This window comes from Dama dama, chromosome 11 (assembly GCF_033118175.1).
Source record: "Dama dama isolate Ldn47 chromosome 11, ASM3311817v1, whole genome shotgun sequence".
Lineage (NCBI taxonomy): Eukaryota > Metazoa > Chordata > Mammalia > Artiodactyla > Cervidae > Dama > Dama dama.
In genome coordinates this window covers 54982900-55002587 of record NC_083691.1, presented here as the reverse complement: position 1 = coordinate 55002587, position 19688 = coordinate 54982900, and the positions used below count along the sequence as shown (strand labels likewise).

The 19688-nt window shown below is 47.9% G+C and overlaps 1 protein-coding gene across 1 annotated transcript in view; it reads right to left on the bottom strand.

Annotated features, from left to right (window-relative positions):
- TCF7L1 (transcription factor 7 like 1) overlaps positions 1–19688 on the bottom strand; it is a 186846-nt gene that overhangs the window by 55610 nt on the left and 111548 nt on the right. The gene's annotated exons all lie outside the window — the stretch shown is intronic.

Genomic DNA, 19688 nt, shown 5'->3' with positions numbered 1-19688 from the left:
ATCAACCTTGACTATTCACTGGAACGACTGATGCTGAAGCTGAAGTTGAAGCTCTGATACTTTGGCCACCTGATGCGAACAGCAGACTCACTGGAAAAGACCCGGATGCTGGGAAAGATTGAGGGCAAAAGAAGAAGGGGATGACAGAGGACGAGATGGCTGGAGAGCATCACAGACTCAATGGACATGAGTTTGAGCAAACTCCGGGAGATGCTGAATGACAGGGAAGCCCATGGGGTCTCAAAGAGTCAGGCACAACTTAACGAGTAAACAACAAAGAAGCTGGGAAGTACCCCCATCCAATCCTATCAGGATGCGCTGGCCTTGTGATGACTGAGTTGAAGTCTGAAAGGAACCCCCTGCTTCTAGGAGAGGCCTGCAGCGACCAGGGATAGGGAGCCCTCTGGCAGGCCTGGCTCTCCAGCTCACGAGGTTTAGCTTTTCTCCTGGCAAAATTGGTTTCTCAGGAGATGCAGCAGCAGGAAGCAGACGACTTTGGCCCCTGCCCTAAGGCTCCCAAGGAAGGTTGCCTGTCCTCTCCTTAAGCCCTGACAGAGGCGACTAGTAGACACTGTCACGTCAAAGCCATCTTCCGATGGTCACGTGCAGATGCACCTGCATGAACATGGAAGAGAAGCAGAAGGGGAGGGAAGGGGTAGGGGAGAGAACAAGAGTATTAGGTGTGGAAAAGCGAAAACGTTATTCGCTCAGTCATGTCGGACTGTTTGCGACCCCATGGACTGCAGCCCACAAGGCTCCCCTGTCCATGGAGTTCTTCAGGCAGGAATACTGGAGTGAGTAGCCATTCCCTTCTCCAGGGGATCTTCCCAACCTAGAGAACGAACTTGGGTCTCCCTCTTTGCAGGCAGATTCTTAACCATCTGAGCCACCAGGGAAGCCCCATTAGGTGTGGAAATAGTTCTTAAATTTGTTGCTCCTCAGCTCAGGCTACAAGATAAAGGCCTGGCCTCAGGATGCAAAAATTCTACTCCAGGTGATTCTAACGTGACTGTGTCCTGAAAAGCCGCACTTCTGTTCATATGTGTCATCCTGGGATCTCATTAAATGCAGATTCTGGGTCAGTAGGTCTGGGGTGGGGCCTGAGACACTGCATTGCTAAGGAGCTCCTCGGAAATGCTTGTCCAAGGCACTAACACTGCCATATCCACCAGGAAGTTGATTCTTCTCCAAATCCTGAGCAGTTAGTTGCCTGGCTTTAGTTTAAGTGGGATCTTAGCTCCCCGACCAGGAATCAAACCCGTGGACCCTGCAATGGAAGTATGGAGTCCTCACCACTGGACCGTCAGGGAAGTCCCCAGTTTGAGCCATCCCAGTCCTTCCTTACATGGAGACGATACTGTGACAATCCAGTCCCTCTTCTCTTGACTTGGAAGTTTCTGGGCTTCTTGAGAAAACCATTTGGCTTCCATTCCTATTTTCCCTGCAGGCCCTTGGCTCCTAGTCCTGGCCAGCAAGACCATTTTTCTGACCTTCATTCTGTTCATAGTACTAATACCAGACAGAGGGTGGGTGGGGGCGGGTTACAGATTGGTGAGACTTTTGGGGACTGGAGTGGGAACAGAGACCCCATCGGAAACAGAAGCCAGAGTTTCAGCCCTGGGGCAGATCACACACAAGAAATTTAAGGACAATTAAAAAGCAACAGACACAATTAACAGGGTTTACACAGGCAAAAACTCATTAGTGTGGGTCAAGGTGTTGCAGTTTACCTTCACTGGGCAAACCCTTTCTTTACAGATAGTATAAATTAACTGCAAACAAGCCTGCAATGGGGGATATTTAAAAGGCTGTGAAACAACTTTTGTGCTCCCCAGATGCAGGCAGAAGAACCGCTGACCTGCAACAGACACACACAGATCCTTGTTTGGGGGAGCCTTTGCCAGCCTGGCTCAAATTCCTAGTGAAGTTCAGATGCAATAAACCTGTGCTCCATTGGAGAGGTTTTCTAATCACCGTGCTCAGTCACTCAGTTGTGTCTGACTCTTTGCAACCCCATGAACTGTAGCCCACCAGGCTCCTCTGTCCATGGGATTTTCCAGGCAAGAATACTGGAGTGGCTTGCTATTCCATTCTTCAGGGAATCTACCCGACCCAGAGACTGAACCCATGTCTCCTCTCACCACTGAGCCATCTTGGAAGAACTTTATAATTCAGGAAGACTCCCTAATTCACACCGACCTCCACCCTGAGACCGAACCAACTATGTTTCCAGGCAGTGCCACCCTGGCCCCTGGGTACTGCTAATCCCTTAGCAGTACCTTAGTCACCTCATGGCCATTGCTGCAGAGGAGATTTGAGCAGGGCTTATGATTTGCAGTGGCAGCAAGTCTACAAATGATTATCCCAAACAAGATGATGTTAAAAGCAACCTCAAATAAAGCACTCATCCGGCCGCCCTTGTGCTCCACACCACTTTCTGCCCTTCCACCTGCTCCAACCCACGAGCCCTCTTCCAGGCTCCCAACAGCAAGAGGCTATTCTAAAGGTTAAAATGTCCCAAAGACTCCAGGGCTCCTGTAGACACCCCCTGCCCCCTTAAAGGTCATAGACCACAGTATGGTTTGACTGTGATAAAAATGCATCCTGCTTGCATCCCTTATGAACTGTATTGTTGTTGTTATTTTAGTTGCTAAGTCGTGTCCGACTCTTTGCGACCCCATGGAATGTAGCCCACCAGGATCTTCTATCCATGGGATTTCCCAGGCAAGAATACTGTAGTGGGTTACTATTTCCTTCTCCAAGGGATCTTCCTGACCCAGGGATCGAACCCACATCTTCTGCACTCGCAAGCAGATTCTTTACTGTTGAGCCACCAGGGAAGCCATCAGCCTTGGTCTAAAATTACCCTTTCTGAACTTTGGTTCCCACGTGTTAAAAAGATATCACTATAACTCAGTTCATAAGGTTGTGTTGAGGTTTTTTTTGTTTCTTATTTATTTTTAATCGATGGATAATTGCTTTACAGTATTGCACTGGTTTCTACCAAACATCAACATGAATCAGTCATAGGTTTATCCACATCCCCTCCCACTTGAACATCCCTCCCACCTCTCTCCCCATTCCATCTCTCTAGGCTGTTATCGATCCCTGGTTTTAGTTCCCTGAGTCATGTTTGTTTGTTTTTCATTATTTATTTGGCTGCACCAGGTGTTAGTTGCGGCATGTGGAATCTTTTTAGTTGTGGCATGAGAAGTCGTATTACTTGTGGCATGCGGGCTCTAGCTCCCTGGTCAGGGACTGAACCCCGGCTCCCTGAATCCCGCTCCCTGGGAGCGTGGAGTCTTGGCCACTGGACCCACCAGGGAAGTCTCTGTGTTGAAGTATAACTGAGTTAAAGTTTGGCAAGCATAGGCTCTGGCTCCTATAATGATATGAAAAAATGGAATCTTGTTTATTTTAAGGTGGGAGGCTGGTCTCACACCCTTTCTTCTTTGAGACTCAAAAGACATCATTCTTCACTTGAGACACTGACCTTTCCCTGCCTTTAGGTCAGTTCAGCTACTAGTCTTGTTTCCCTGAGAGTTAGGCAGGTAGGAAGTTTCAGGTCACAGTCCTCCTTATCTTTGGACTCCCTGCGATGCTCCACCCAATGCTTGCAGGCAGTACGAAGCTGCTGGGTACTTGTGGCTGATTTTCCAGCAAGAGTCAGCCAACACAGGGCGAAGTATGGACCCCGTAACCAGGTGGGCCTCGTGGCAGCGCAGATCAGACCTCCCTCCCACTGTAAGCAGGTGCTAGTTCTGTCCTTAAAAACACCTGTCAAAGAGGAATTGCATTTCTGATCTGGTGCCAAACTCTTCATGCATATGACCGCCAACACTGTATTTTAAAATCAAACACAAAAGAGCGACTTCCCTGGCAGTCCGGGGGCTAAGACTCCGAGCTCCCTATGTAGGGGACCCAGGTTCAACTCCTGGTCAGGGAACTAGATCCCGCATACCATAACTAAAAAGATTCTGTATGTGGCAGCTAAGACATGGTGCAGCCATAAATAAATAAATAAACATATTTTTAAAAAATCAAACACTAAGTGATATGTCAGTCACACAATGAGTAATTTTTAAATCTCTGTAGTTTCAGAGGCCTTCTGATTCTTCTTCAGAAGTATGAACCCTGAATGTTTATGTTTAATGTGACACAGAATGCAACATTTAATAGTCTTCTTGCACTGTCCCTGTATTACTTTGTTCTTACAGAAATGGGTCATAAAGTAAGGGGCCACCTTCTCCTAGGCTGTGACAGACTTTGACAGGATGATCTCTTCTGGGGTGGCGTTGGTCTAATTTTAGGCCTCCTGAGAAACTGGTGTGTTATCTTCCCCAGGCTTAACTTCCCTGAGTAGGCAACAAAGATGAAGTTTTTAGATTTTCTGAGGTTTTAAAATCAGTAAGCACTTCTGTTGGTTTGTGCTGCGTGCGTGCTCAGTCGTGTCCAACTATTTGCAATCCCATGGACTGTAGCCTGCCAGGCTCTGCTGTCCATGGGGTTTCCCAGGCAAGAATACTGGAGTGGGTTGCCATTTTCTCCTCCAGGGGATCTTCCTGACCCAGGGATCGAACCCATGTCTTCTGTGTTGGTTTGAGCTGTCACCTATTGGGCCCTGGAAGTTTCAGCCTGCCCTTATTGGCACCAAGAAGGGCAGGACTAGCGCTAGGAAAGCTTCCCGTGGAGCTGGATACCAGTGGCTGAGCAGGTAGGGCAGGACTGGGCAGGCAGATGCCCACAGTCCTGGGGGAGCTCGTGGGGCAGGCGGCTCAGGAACCACATGCTCATTCAGGTGACACTGTGTGTAGACACTTCTGGAACTCTGGTCAGGGGGACCAATAGCTCCATTACAACATACTCTCTCATGGCCATTTTCTCTCCCCTCTTGTCTCCGATCCACCACTCCCTCCCTGGAGCCAGGGACTCCCCAAACCTGCAGGCAAGAGCAGTGCTGGGTGGAGACTTCTTTTGGAGGAGTCCTGCCAAGGGGTCCCCCTGAGGCTTGGTTTAGGTGACATAGCAAGGAGATGGGCGGTGCACACTTGCTTTTGGGGCCTGTCTGGAGAGCTGTCTGCACGTTATAACAAGGATGTGTCTGTGACCATGTCTGTGAATTCTCTAGAAGTCCTGCAACTGTACAGGGGTCAGATCCTATGGCTGCCAATTCACACGCATGGCTATGGCTTCAGTAGAAGGGAGAGAATGTTTCTTAGCTGAGAACCACTGAATACCGGGGTGTGTGTGTGTGTGTGTGTGTGTGTGTGTGTGTGTGTGTGGCACAGGTGAACCGGTGTGTGTGTGTGTCTGTGAGGCACAGGTGAACCGGTGTGTGTGTGTGTGTGTGTGAACGAACCTGGGGCTTCCTGTTCCTGCAAATGTCAATCACTTTTATTCCTTTCTGTTATACTATCTCCTTCCTGCCGACACACACACACACACACACACACACACACACACACACACACACACACAGCATCTCCAGGAGGGAAACTTCCAGAATTTCTCTTAATTGCAGTCTGAACTAGAATGGGAAACTGTCTGCTAGTTTAAGGGGCCAGCAGACATAGATGCCAGTCACAGGGAACAATCTAGAAGCAGAGACCTGCCACAGTGATTCTAGAGATGGAGGGCAGGCATCCAATACGAAGCTGTTGTCTGGTCCTCTCCTCCACCGCCTCTTAGGTCCACCTGGTCCCTTATGAGGCACTGAGAGAAGTAAACAGCATCAGGCCGGGGCCAGAGACTCAGGTTTGGTCAACTCTGCCCCACTAGCAGTGTGACTTCAGGCGGGTCCCACCCATCGCTGAGCACAGCTGTTAGAAAAAGCCTTAATTGAGACAAACATGTATTAAGCACCCACTGTTTACACTATATGCTGTGTGCACAATAAAAGGCGGAGCCTTTTTATTTCTTCCCGGTAAGCCTGCTCTTTGTGTGTGGTGAGAACGAAGGCTGGTCATCACTCCAGACAATAATCCCATCCAGATATGGGTCATTAAGCCGGGCCATGACCTACCCACTTGTTACACTAACCTATTCTTGGTTATTCCAAAACATTATTCAGACAGCAAGAAGAAATTGCTTCATTTTTCTTTCCACTCCTAGATCGTTCAATTAGACCCAAGCCCCCAAAACAAACAAACCGAACAAAACTCCTAAATACAAAGTAGGACCTGGGTATTAACATCTGTTTCACTCCCACAAGGGGCAGGGAGGTGCAGTGCAATGTGGGGAAAGTGGGGGCTGGTGGTCCTCCCTCCCTCATTCCCCCTGTGGTGGCCTCAGGCCATGCTCTCCCGCCTTTGGCCCCTAACTCTCAGCTGCTATTTAGAAACGTGCTAATTACTCCTTTACCACCTTTTTGCTGCTCAGGCTAAACACTCGTACCCTCCAGGGCCTCTTCTTTCTGCTTTCCCTTTTCTATGTCGCTCAGAAAGGTCTCTCAAAGGTTACTTATCTGTCCCCGAGACTGCTGAATTCCGTGCGTGCACGGCTTCCTTTGGGAGACCACAGCACAACCTGGGGGTTTTGGACTTAACACAGGGTAATATGAAGTTGCACAGGCTTATTAGAAATCCCACTTTAGGGCTCCCCTGGAGGCTTAGTGGTAAACAATCAGCCTGCCAATGCAGGAGACCTGGGTTCGATTCCTGGTCTGGGAAGACTCCACATGCTGCAGGGCAACTAAGCCTGTGCGTGACAACTACTGAGCCTGTGCTCTGGAGCCACACCACTGAAGCATGACAACCTACAGCCCGTGCTCTGCAACAAGAGAAGCCCGTGAAGTGAGAAGCCTCTCACTGCATCTAGAGAGTAGCCCCTGCTCAGCACAACTAGAGAAAAGCCCCTTGCAGCAACAAAGACCCAGCACAGCTTCTCTGGTGGTTTAGTGGTTAAGAGTCCAATGCCAGTGCAGGAGATGCAGGTTGGATCCCTGAGTCAGGAAGATCCCCTGGAGGAGGAAATGGCAATGCGCTCCAGTGTTGTGGCCTGGGAAATCCCACGGACAGAGGAGCCTGGCAGGCTACAATCCATGGGGTCACAAAGAGATAGACATAACTGAGCATGAGCACAAATAAATAAAAATATATTTTTTTAATCTCAATTTAAACTATGGTTTTAAGATCTCATCACTGAGTACTTTCTAAAAAGGCCAAATTCCCATCTCCTATATGTGGTAGAGGGAAGAGGCCAGGGGCGCCTGCTGCCTTGTGGTTTCTGTCTGTCACAGACAGCTCCCAGCAGTGCAAGACCGTCAGCTGGTCCGGGGTTATTAGCATCTCTTCCGAACCCAGGGTTCACTGTTGCCACACGGGGAGCTTGCAATCAGTCGTGGTGGGAGTTTTAACACCATGGAAAATGACAGACACTACAAATCAGGGCTCCCTTCACTCCCAGGGCAGGTTGTTAAACATCTACCAGCCCATCATGCTTGTAACCCACCCCTCCCATCATTAATTTCAATGAAGTATTTATTGAGCATTCAATCCACTACATTAGACTCTGGAACCCAGATGAGTGGAATATGCTCATAATACAGAAAAAAATAACACTGCTAATGCCACACAAAACCCACAGTGTGTGTTGTATGTGTGTGCTCAGTCGTGTCCTACTCTTACAACCCCATGGACCATAGCCCACCAGGCTCCTCTGTCCACGGGATTTCCCAAGCAAGAATACTGGAGCGGGTTGTCATTTCCTTCTTCAGTGTATCTTCCCAATCCAGGGATGGAACTGGAGTCTCTTAAATCTCGGGCATTGGCAGGTGGATTCTTTACCACTGAGCCACCTGGGAAGCCCTAAAACCCACAATAATAACAGTTAACTTATTGCATCCAGTGCTGCCCTAAGTCTTTGCATATGCAAACTCACTTAATCCTTAAGACAACAGTGTGAGTCAAGAACTACTATCTTCTTATCTTCTCCTTTTTCTCAGAGCAGGAAACTGAGCTCTCTTCCTTCCTCCACTGGATCCCAGGGGTTTTCTATTGTCCCAGGAAAAGGCCTAAGTGTCCCTCAAGTGCAAAAAAAAAAACACCTCAGAGAAAGGCTCCAGCAGAGTTCAGACTCAAAAGCAAATCATTTTATGGAGGCCTCTGTTTCAGGAAGGGTTCTTGGAAGTGACAAAAATTATGTAAGCTCTGAGGAAGGTTCCAGAGACCCCAAGGAAGTCAGTGGAGTGGCAGTTTGGGCCAGCTTGAGAAGAGGGGTGTCTGCAATACAACAGGCCCCTTGTCACAAAGCCCCCTTCTCCTGGCTCACTTTGTCAAGCCAGGGAAACCCCTTCCAAGTCTGGAAGAGAAAAAAGGAAGAGGGCACCGTGTGCGATTATGAGAGAACAAACACATCCTTAGATTCTCACAGCCGAACAGCCAGGGAAAAGTCCAAGCCTTAAAGCGTCCAGAACCTGGGAGGCGCCAGAGCAAACACACACCTTCAGGTCTCTGTTCATCCTCGCAGGGGTGACTGCAAGAAACAGGGCCCACATCATCACGGGACAGTAAGGGGCCCTATTTTCCAAGCAGTGGTGGTGATGGTGGCAGTGGGTTTTCCTGCTGGGTTCCCAGTTGAAAATTCTGGAGAGAATCACTTTCGGCCTTTAAGCATCCAAAGAAAGAAACTGCAATTGGTGAATAACAGAAATTACATTTCTTAACGCTATTTCAGAAGATGAAAATAGCCATATCCTGCAAACAATCAGACAGTGGGCTGGGCCTTTCCTTAGGATATTTAGGAAAGACAGAAAACCAAGTCCACTCCCCTTTTCTCGACTTCCTCCTGGCTTTTTTTTTTTTTTTTTTTTTTTGCCCAGGGAATGAGTCAAGTCAGTCAACAACTATTTATGGAGCGACCACAGGATTGCAGGGTCTGGGAGGAGACTTGGGTTGCTGGAAGAAGCCCAGGATAGCTCTCACTCGAGACAGTAAAAGGAAATGTCAATCCTCAGGCCAGGTCTAAACAGAGCAATGAAGAATTGACTGCCACCCTGGGTGGGTTTATTCTGGACCAATCACTCCCTTCTGGCTGAGCAGCCTGTGTTATCATAAGGCCAAAATGGGTGGGTCGGCCCTGATCATGCACATTTTTGGAAAAATACAGGCACAATGCGCACAATCTTGATGACTTTGGGGAGGGGACTGGCGGCTGATTGGGATGCTCTCCTTTCCCTCAACTCCCAAAGGGCCCCACAACAATCAAAATTAAACAAATGTTGTCAGATGTTCACCATTTTATCCTCTGCAAAAGTCAATGTGTACGCGCCAGAGGGGAGAGGCTAGGAAAATCTAGGGCCGATGGAAACAGTCTTCTGGGGACCTGATCCTCCTGAGTTTGGAAACTGGGTTGCGTTTACTTGGCTCTTGCGGCTTTCTGGGTGGCTCAGACGGTAAAGAATCTGCCTGCAATGCAGGAGACCTGAGTTCGATTCCTGGGTTGGGAAGATCTCCTCCTGGAGGAGGGCATGGCAACCCACTCCGGTATTCTTGCCTGGAGAATCCCATGGACAGTGGAGCATGGTGGGCTACAGTCTATAGGATTACAAAGAGTCTGAGACGAAGTGACTGAGCACGCTCGCACGCACAGAGCCCTGCTACTCAAAGTGAGCTCCACGGACTAGCAGCATCATCACCACCTGGAATTATGTTAGAGATTCAGAGTGTCAGGTACCACCCCAGACCCATGGAAGCAGAACCTGCATGAAATCAACAAGCTCCTCAGGAGATCCCCATGCGCATGCAAGTTTGAAAAGCACCAACCAGATAACCACACGCGCACAAGTGCTAAGTTGCCTCTGTCTTGTCTGACTCTGCAACCTTATGAACTGTAGCCCACCAGGCTCCTCTGTCCATGAAATTCTATAGGAAAGAATACTGAAGTGGGTTGCCATGCCCTCCTGCAGGCAGTCTTCCAGACCAGGAATCAAACCTGCGTTGATTGGCTCCTGCATTGGCAGGCAGCTTCTTTACCACAGCCCCACCTGGAAAGCCCACGCAGTTGTCATTAAACCCTGAAGACTCCCCCTAAACTCACATTTGGGGAACACTTGTCTTCCATACTGCAGGGGGCCAGTGAGCAGGCTCCTTAGATTTTTTGTTCACAAAAAAGCAAGTATGAGGAAAGCCTAAAGACCTGTAATGATATTATAACTCCTGACTTATAAATAAGTCACCTGGTGGACTTTCCTGGTTGGTCCAGTGGGTAAGACTGTGCTTCCAATGCAGGGGGTGCGGGTTCAATCCCTGGTTAAGGAACTAAGATCCTGCATGCCACTGGGTATGGCAAAAAAGAAAAAAGTCACCTGGGACAATCCAGGTCGATTACATATTTGTTTAATCAACATTGGAAGATAACCTTCTTGGAGATAAGTGGAACTGATCAGAGCTCACAAGGCACTCTCACTTCTGCATTACTCTCCTCTAAAAGCACATGCCAGCCTAGATTCTCTTTGGTTTTAAATAGCCAAGTATGTCTGAATAACCTGTATGGTTACAATTAGGGTCAGTACATCTGGGGAGGTCACCACAAACCCCCACACATAAATATGGTGATTTTAATAACAAATAACATGTTTGGAGACTGGAATATAAGAATGCAAGCAGAGGGAGCCACCGAAGAGTGTTAATTTGTATGTTCACAAAGGAATAGAATCCGGCTACAACATTTAATGCTGCATTCTACAGAGCCAAGTGAAGTGGAGTGAAGTGAAGTCGTTCAGTCGTATCCGACTCTTTGCTACCCCATGTACTGTAGCCTACCAGGCTCCTCTGTTCATGGGATTTTCCAGGCAAGAGTACTGGAGTGGGTTGCCATTTCCTTCTCCAGGGGATCTTCCCGACCCAGGGATCAAACCCGGGTCTCCAGCATCGCAGGCAGACACCTTACCGTCTGAGCCACTAGGGAAGCCCAGGGACTTGCAAACAAGCTCACCATGGGCAAGCTCTAAACTTAAGGTCAATTTTCAACCCCTCATGATTTTGTCTAAAACTCAAATTTAGCTGCTTGAGAAGGAGACTGGATTTTATTTGATTTACTGTGAATCCTGAAACACTGCCAATAGGGGAAAAAAAAAATCCATTTTTTCAAGTTCTGTAAGTTAAAAACAAAGATTGGAATAGACTTGATGCAGGGTCTCCAAATATTTGCCTTGTGTGTTAAGTCTCTTCAGTCATATCCAACTCTTTGCAATCCCATGGACTGTAGCCCTCCAGGTTCCTCTGCCCATGGGATTCTCCAGGCAAGAATACTGGAGTGGGTTGCTGTGCCCTCCTCCAGAGGATCTTCCTGACCCAGGGATCAAACCTGGGTATTCCACATTGCTACCAGGGAAGCCAAACCTGTTTGGCAAACAGAATTGGTAAGAGCAAATCAATTAATTGTCTCAGTTATGGGCACAGACATAGAATCTAGAAAAATGGTACTGGTGAACCTGTATGTAGGGCAGGAATAGAGGTGCAGATGTAAAGACCAGACCTGTGGACACAGGGTTGGAGAGGAGGGGAGAGTGGGATGAACTGAGTGAGTAGCATGGACATATATACACTACCACATGTAAAACAGCTAGCTGGGGGAAGCTGCTGTATACAGCACGGGGAGCTCAGCTTGGTGCTCTGTGATGACCTAGATGGTTTGGATGGGGGTGGGGGGTAGGAGGGAGGGGGCGTGTTTATATTTGTATTTCAGTTAAGTTCAGTCGCTCAGTCATGTCCGACTTTTTGTGACCCCATGGACGGGAGCACGCCAGGCCTCCCTGTCCATCACCGACTCCCAAAGCATGCTCAAACTCATGTCAAACTCATGCTCATTGAGTCGGTGATGCCATCCAACCATCTCATCCTCTGTCGTCCCCTTCCCCTTCTGCCTGCAATCTTTCCCAGCATCAGGGCCTTTTCCAAAGAGTCAGTTTTTCGCATCAAGTGGCCAAAGTATTAGAGCTTCAGCTCCAGTTTATATTTGTATTTATATGTATACAAACGGCAGATTCACTTCACTGTACAGCAGAAACTAACACTAGATTGTAAAGCAATGTCAGTTGAGTTTAAAAAACTGTCTCAGTTATGAAGGAAATAGCTAAGAAACCCTCCCACTCAAATGGCATATATCTCATTGAAAGCTACTGGCATTCACTCTTTACAGAGAATGGTGGGTAGTCAGGGTCTATGGTGACAACAGCCACAGGGCAACCATCCCCTCCTACACATGACCAAGAAGGAAAGAAGGTTGATTTTCATCCCCATCCACCAAGTAGATATGGGTCAAATCCTATGCGCTTGGGGTGCATGTATCAGATTATGACTAGGATGGCATGATTTCATGAGTTAAAAAAAAAAATCTTGAGACTTAAATGCTGAGGAGTCCTTAGCATTGCAACTCTGCTGAAGCCTTGCCCCATCTGTTCTTAATAAATGCCGGTGGCAATATCCGTGAATACACTTGTCAGAGGGGCTACTTCCTTTCCCCTTCCTCATCCGTCCTTTCCCACCAGATGTGGAAATCAGGAGACCCCGGGTGGAGGGTCTGGCCCTGCCAGGGGCAAATTCGTCAGCTGGATAAGCCTCAGCTCATGCCTATTCAACAGGAGTGATTACACCAGCTTTGATTAATTCTTAGAACTATTTGGAGAATCAAATGAGATAATGGATGTGAGTCCTTGGGTAAGTCAGTTAGCCAGGAACCCAAGCACCTTGGAGATAATCTGGTACTTCCATGGGTGAGGCTGGGTGTGTTGCGGGTGTTTCCTTCTTCCATGTCAGAAAAGACTCCTCAAAGTACTTCCCCCTCCCAAGCCCCCAGACAAATTTGCCTTTACATTTAACATATTTAGGATCCATTAAGTAACTAAATCCAGTTTTGATCTAATTGAGTTTCCTCCGAGGGCAGCTTAAGGTTTCTCTAAGCCTGTGAAGCTTATGAGTAATTGGAAGCTGGAACTCCACCCCACTCACTTGTGTTGAGAAGCTCATCATCAATTTTCTTCCAAGCATGACTTAGGCTCTCTGCACAGCTTTGTTACATCTGGAGGCCAGAGCCAAGCCAGCCTCATTCACTAGCGGCAGCACGTGCTAAGTCGCTTCAGTTGTGTCTGACTCTTTGTGACCCTGTGGACTGTAGCCCTCCAGGCTCCTTTGCCCATGGGATCCTCCAGGGAAGAATATTGAAGTGGGTTGCCATGCCTTTCTCCAGGGGATCTTCCTGACCCAGGGATTGAACCTGCATCTCTTATGTTTCCTGCAGGTGAGTTCTTCACCACAAGCGCCCCCTCAGATAATACTATGACATCGACTCAGCAGTATGGATGATCCTGCCTAAGCCTCTGGTCAGAAAGAACGCCTGGCTATCTCTCAGATGGAGACGTTTCTAGGGGAAGGACAGCTGGGCTGGCTAGTCGCTCAAGAACCAAGGCCAGCACTGCTCTGCCCATGAGGGGCATGGCAGTCCTCCAACAGAATCCATCTGACAAATCCCTTTCAGTGTATTACAGTCGCTGGTTTGTTTTAAAGAGGCCACCTTGGGCCTGATCCTAGAGCTCAAAGATTTCTCACTGTGGTTCCTAGTTTCCTATCTGGGGCTCCTTGTTTGCGCTGTGTTCAGACAGGAGCCTCTTTAGCCATTCACTCCATCAAAGACTGCACGGGGAGTGATGACTGACCCTCCAAGCCGTCCCCCAGATCCGAGGCTCCTAAGTCAGTCCTGGACCACATGTAAGCATGCTAAGTCACCTCAGTCATGTCTGACTCTTTTCAACCCTGTAGACTGTAGCCCGCCAGGCTCCTCTGTCCATGGGATTCTCCAGGCAAGAATACTGGAGTGGGTTGCCATGCCCTCCTCCAGGGGATCTTACTGACCCAGGGATGGAACTCATGTCTATATAATTCTCCTGCATTGGCAGGTGGGTTCTTCATTGCACCAGTTGGGACAAGAAGCTTCAGTCCTCTCCACTGTGGGAGTGCAACACTGACCCAATGATGACACCAATCTCCCCAGATCAGGGAGTCCAGTGCAGATTCCAGGGTCTCTCCTGAGGCTCCTCAGTGGCCAGTCAGGCTTGGGATTTGGGGGAAGAGCCTCTTTTGCCCAGTGTCTACCTGGATGTCCCACTCTATAGAGTCTGTCTTGCTTTCCAGCAGGGTGCTATGTTCATCTTGTGAACTCCATGGCAATCAGGCTCCTGAGGACCTCCATCAGCTCAAGCTCTATCCTACTTGGCCTGTAAGTGGCACCTGAGTGATCCCTCCCTCTTTGTCCACACACTCTTCCCTCGGTTCAGGGACCCCAGAATCTCCAGGCTCTCCTCCTAGCTCTTTGGCTGCTCCCCTCAGTCTCCCTGGTTAATTCTTGCTCGTCTCTCCAATTTGTGAAAGCTGAAGTGCCAGGGCTTAGTCCTTTGTCTGTCTTTTCCTCAGCCCTCACATCCCAGAGGTCTCCTGTCTGGGTACCACTGTTATGACTGTGAACGTCTCTCTCTCTTTAACCCAGGCCTCCTCCCTGAAGGGCTTCCCAGGTTCTATTGGTAAAGAACCCACTTGCCAATGCAAGAGGCGTGAGAGACACAGGTTGATTTCCAGGTGGGGAAGATCCCCTACAGGAGGGCATGGCAACCCTCTCCAGTATTCTTGCCTGGAGAATCCGCTGGACAGAGGAGCCTGGTGGGCTACAAAGAGTCCATGGGGTCGCAAGGAGTTGGACATGACCCAAGCGATTTAGTACACACGCAGGCACTCCACCCTGAAATCAGGTATGCTACTGCCCATCACTGTTCCACTAAGTCAAAGTTGCTCAGTCGTGTCTGACTCTTTGCAACCCCATTGACTATACAACCTAGATCAGATCATGTCACCCCTCTGCTCAAACCCTTCAATATTCCTTATCTCAGAGTAAAAAGATCCCAGTCTTTGCCACTTTCTACAAAGCCTCCATGACTGGCTCCCCGTGGGTTTTTATTTGTCTATTTTTTGTTGCGCTCAGTCTTCGTTGCTGTGTGCAGGCTTTCTCTAGCTGTGGAGAGTGGGGGGGCTACTCTCTAGATGTGGTGCGTGGGCTTCTCACGGCAGTGGCTTCTCTTGTTGGGGAGCACGGGCTTAGTTGCTCTGCAGCATGTGGGATCTTCCCAGACCAGGGATTGAACTCGTGTCCCCTGTATTGGCAGATGCAACCACTGGACCACCAGAGAAGTCCCCCTGCTGCCTTTCTGACTGCACCCACTGACCCTGTCCTCACTGCTCCAGCCACACTGGTTCCCTTGCATCTTCAAACAAGTCATCCAGGTTCTGCCTGAGGACTTCTGCATTTGCTGTGCCCTCTGCCTGGAAGACCCTTCTCTCCATGTGGCTAGACACTTGGCTCCCTTCAGTCTTTACTGAAAAACCACCCCCCAGTATGGCTTCAAAGGAGAAACGGGTTGTCTTTCTATTCAAACACCTGGGTCCCCTGTGAAGAGCCTGTGAGCACAGCTTCCCAGCATAGAGGCCCTTCGCTCACCTCTATTGCCTTATCCTAAACATCCGCAGAGGTGGGTGCTCTGTCACAATTACCTCCTTGTGAGTAAGGTACAAACTGACACGTGATGAACTCAAAATGAAGCAGGGCAACCCCATCTGAGCTATTGAGAAGCTTCCACTTGGCAACACCATTCCTGGCAATAAGCTACAAACACTCAATCTTCTTTACTCACCTCTGGGTGACCTCTCGGCTCAATGTCCCCTCCATCAAAACACGAAGAGACAGTAAGGGGATCTCTAGTACCTCATGACCCCAAGGAATAACCATTATGCTTTCCAGAATTAGGTCTTTTGCAATAATATGCCAAACGATTATGAATCAACTTTGAAAAAAGCTGAGGGTAGAAAACCTGGAACTGAATGCATACCAGTCTTGCCCTGTTAACCAAGACCCATGAAGTTCAGCTGCAGGCCAACTCAAGCTACAAGCTTTTATGTGTGCTTGCCCAGTCTCTCAGCCATGTCTGACTCTTTGTGACCCCATGGACTGTGGCCCCCACCAGGCTTCTCTGTCCGTGGGATTTTCCAGGCAAGAATACTGGAGTGGGTTGCCATTTCCTTCTCCAAGGCATCTTCCCAACTCAGGGATCGAACCCAAGTCTCCCGAGTCTCTGTCATTGGTAGGTGGATTTTTTTACTGCTGTGTGACCTGGGAAGCCCCAACTTACTGATGAATGACTACTGTGTGCTGATATCTGGCCACACTGAAGTCTGTATGGCTTCTAGGAGGCTTTACCTGGAGAAGTTTGTCATGTAAATGAAGAAAGGAAAACATGCACTTTCATTCAAGAGCTTTTAAAAAAATGCAACAGCAGACCAGGAAAGTCTGAGGCAAAATAGCCACTTCTAACAATAGGGAGGTTAAGAAAGAGGGAGAGAGAGGTGTTGGGGAAATTTCTTGCAGGAGACAGAGAACCAGAGATTTGCAAAGAGAAGAAATGGCAAGAAGCAAACATCCCACATGGAAGGGGGGCTGCAAGCAGGGGGCTCAAGGGGAATGTCTCCAAGAAACATGAGTCTAGGGACAAGGCTTCATGCTTGCCACCTACAAGCTACAACACAGAGCCCATTTAAGGAGAAGGACACAGAATCGAGTGCACCTTCTGAGGTCCTGAGACCTGGGGTTTGGGTTCTTTTTTTTTTTTTTGGGGGGGGGGGGGTTGGGTTCTTATTGTTATAATGGCATGGTCGGGTTTGGAGAAGAAAGTTAAGCTGACAAATCTTCAAGGCAGTGTAGGACCGTTCTTTCTGTTCTTTGAGGCATTCCGCAGAAACAGAAGGGAAAGAAATTCTTACACCCATGTGTTCAGACACAGACTAGTGTGGATTTGGACAATTGTTGGCATTGTACTGGGCTTGTGCTTTAGGTGACATGGGTTCTGTGTTTGCATTTGGCAGCCCAGGGGTAGGAGGAATGCTCTGGAGAAGCCAGTAGCCATAAGGTTGTCAAATCTTATGGTATCTGTGAGAGCATAAGTGTCAGAGATGGAGAAGACCTACTGGGAGACATCTAAGTCTCCCTCCCTCTGGAGCCTGTAGGTAAATGTTTGCTTTGATTTGAAGTGATTCAAATAGTGAAGTGATTCAAATTAAAAGATGCTTACTCCTTGGAAGAAAAGCTATGACCAACCTAGATAATATATTAAAAAGCAGAGACATTACTTGGCCAACAAAGGTCTGTCTGGTCAAAGCTGTGGTTTTTCCAGTAGTCATGTATGGATGTGAGAGTTGTACCATAAAGAAAACTGAGTGCTGAAGACTTGATGTTTTTGAACTTTGGTGTTGGATTAGACTCTTGAGAGTCCCTTGAACTGCAATGAGATCAAACCAGTCAATCCTAAAGGAAATCAGTCCTGAATATTCATTGGAAGGACTGATGCTAGAAGCTGAAGCTCCAATACTTTGGCCACTTGATACAAAGAAATGACTCACTGGGAAAGACCCTGATGCTGGGAAAGATTGAAGGCAGGAGGAGAAAACAGAGGATGAGACGGTTGGATGGGATCACTGACTCAATGAACATGAGTCTGAGCAAACTCCAGGAGTTGGTGATGGACAGGGAAGCCTAGCATGCTGCAGTCCATGGGTTCTCAAAGAGTTGGACATGACTGAGCGACTGAATTGAACTGAACTGAAATAGTGGAGGATTTCTCTTCATTTTCTTAAAAGATAAATGTTTTTAGACTCTGGGCGATTCAAAATCTTCCCTGGCCATAAAAAAGATACAAAGCAAAAAGAAACCTGAGAGGAATATTTATGGAGAAATAGAAGCAAACTATTCCTTGTGCTTGTGTGCTAAGTCACTTCAGCCATGTCTGACTCTTTGCAACCCCATGGACTGTAGCACGCCAGTCTGCTCCCAGGCTCCTCTGTCCATGGGGATTATCCTGGCAGGAATACTGGAGTGGGTTGCCATGCCCTCCTCCAGGGGATCTTCCCGACCCATGGATCGAACCCGCAGTCTCTTGTGTCTCCTGCATTGGCAGGAGGATTCTTTACTGTTAGTGCCATCCTGGTAAGCCCAAAACTATTCCTAGACTGTAGTTATCCAGCTCCTAAAGCTTAGGAGAGGTTAGTTAAAATACTAAAAATATGAAATACTAAAATACTAAAAACAGTGACTGTATTTAACTTTAAAAAAAAAAAGTTTATAAAGGAACCAATAAAATAAAAATACACCTGGAACCTGAATTATCTCCTATGAACAGAGACTACTTATAAACACATCCAGTCCTCTGGGCCAAAGAAGGAGAAGCACACCCTCCCCAGTGCTCCCGGCCCTTGAGGGCTGGTCTGTGAGTCTTTCAACACACTTCTGCTGAGAGTTACCAAGTAGGAGGCATGGTGGACAGGGCACTGGCAGTCAAGTGAGAAAACCCTAGGGTTCCAACTTCTGTTCCCACACTACCAAAGAAAGAATAATAACAACAAAAAAATGCTGAGCTCCAAAAGACACACTGTGAAAAATGTTGAAAAGGAAGACAAACCCTTTAGAGGGGTGACCTTGGGTGTGCCCTTCCCAATCAAGTTAAATGTCGCTGCCCTGAGAATTTGTACTTTCTGATTTCCTGATCCTGCAGAATGCAAAGCTAGCATAACGAATTTAAAGCTCCCAGCTTCCTTCCTTTCTCCATTTCCTTAAAAACAAAAACAAAAGCCACAGGTTTAATATTTCCATTAAAATACAACCTAACAAAAAGCATCACACACACTGTTTGTTACAGTGGTGTAGGGGAAAAAACACACCTTTTTTTTCTTTGGCGGAAAGACTAGTTTTTCAGATCTTAGTGAGAAGCTAAGTTCTGTCTCCTGAGTAATTTTAGTCCTTAAGTATATGTGCTATTTTAGGCAATTTATGGTTTTAATCGTCCGTGCATGTTTCTGTTATTTCTCACTACTAACACGGTGACTGTTAGAACCAGGAGGGAGAGTCCCACATCGGCCCTCTCACTCCTACTCTGGCTTTCCCATCCACACCTTTATAAGATCCTGAATCTCCATCGCAGTCCTCGGGCTTCCTCCACTTTGTGTTCGCAACAGCCTCCTGAGGGAGGGACTCATCTCCATTGTGTAGAAGAGGAAAGGGAGGCTTCCAGAGCCACGAGGCCACTCCCACATGTGGCTTCTGAGCACCTGAAATGATGGTGCTCATGGAAAACACATGTTAAAAACTCAGTGTGAGGTACAGCTGAGTCGCTCTGCTATGCACCAGAACCTATCACAACACTGTTAATTGTCTATGTGTGTGTGACTTCGTGCAAAGTCGCTTCAGTCGTGTCTGACACTTTGAGATCCAATGGACTGCCTCCCGCCAGGCTCTGGCCATGGGATTCTCCAGGCAAGAACACTGGAGTGGGTTGCCATGCCCTCCCCTCCAGGGAATCTTCCCGACACAGGAATTGAATTCCAGTCTCCTGTGTCTCCTGCATTAGCAGGTAGGTTCTTTACCACTAGTGCTATTTGTGAAACCCTAATTGGCTATACCCCGACATAAAATAAAAAAACTTAAACACACACACACACACACACACACACACAAACAATATGGAAGAAGAATATAAAGTGCCTTGGGAATAACTTTTTATACTGAGTATGTGTTGAAATGATAATATGTGTGCTCAGTCATTAAGTCATTTCAGGCTCTTTGTGACCCTGCCAACTGTAGCCCTCCAGGCTCCTGTGTCAGTG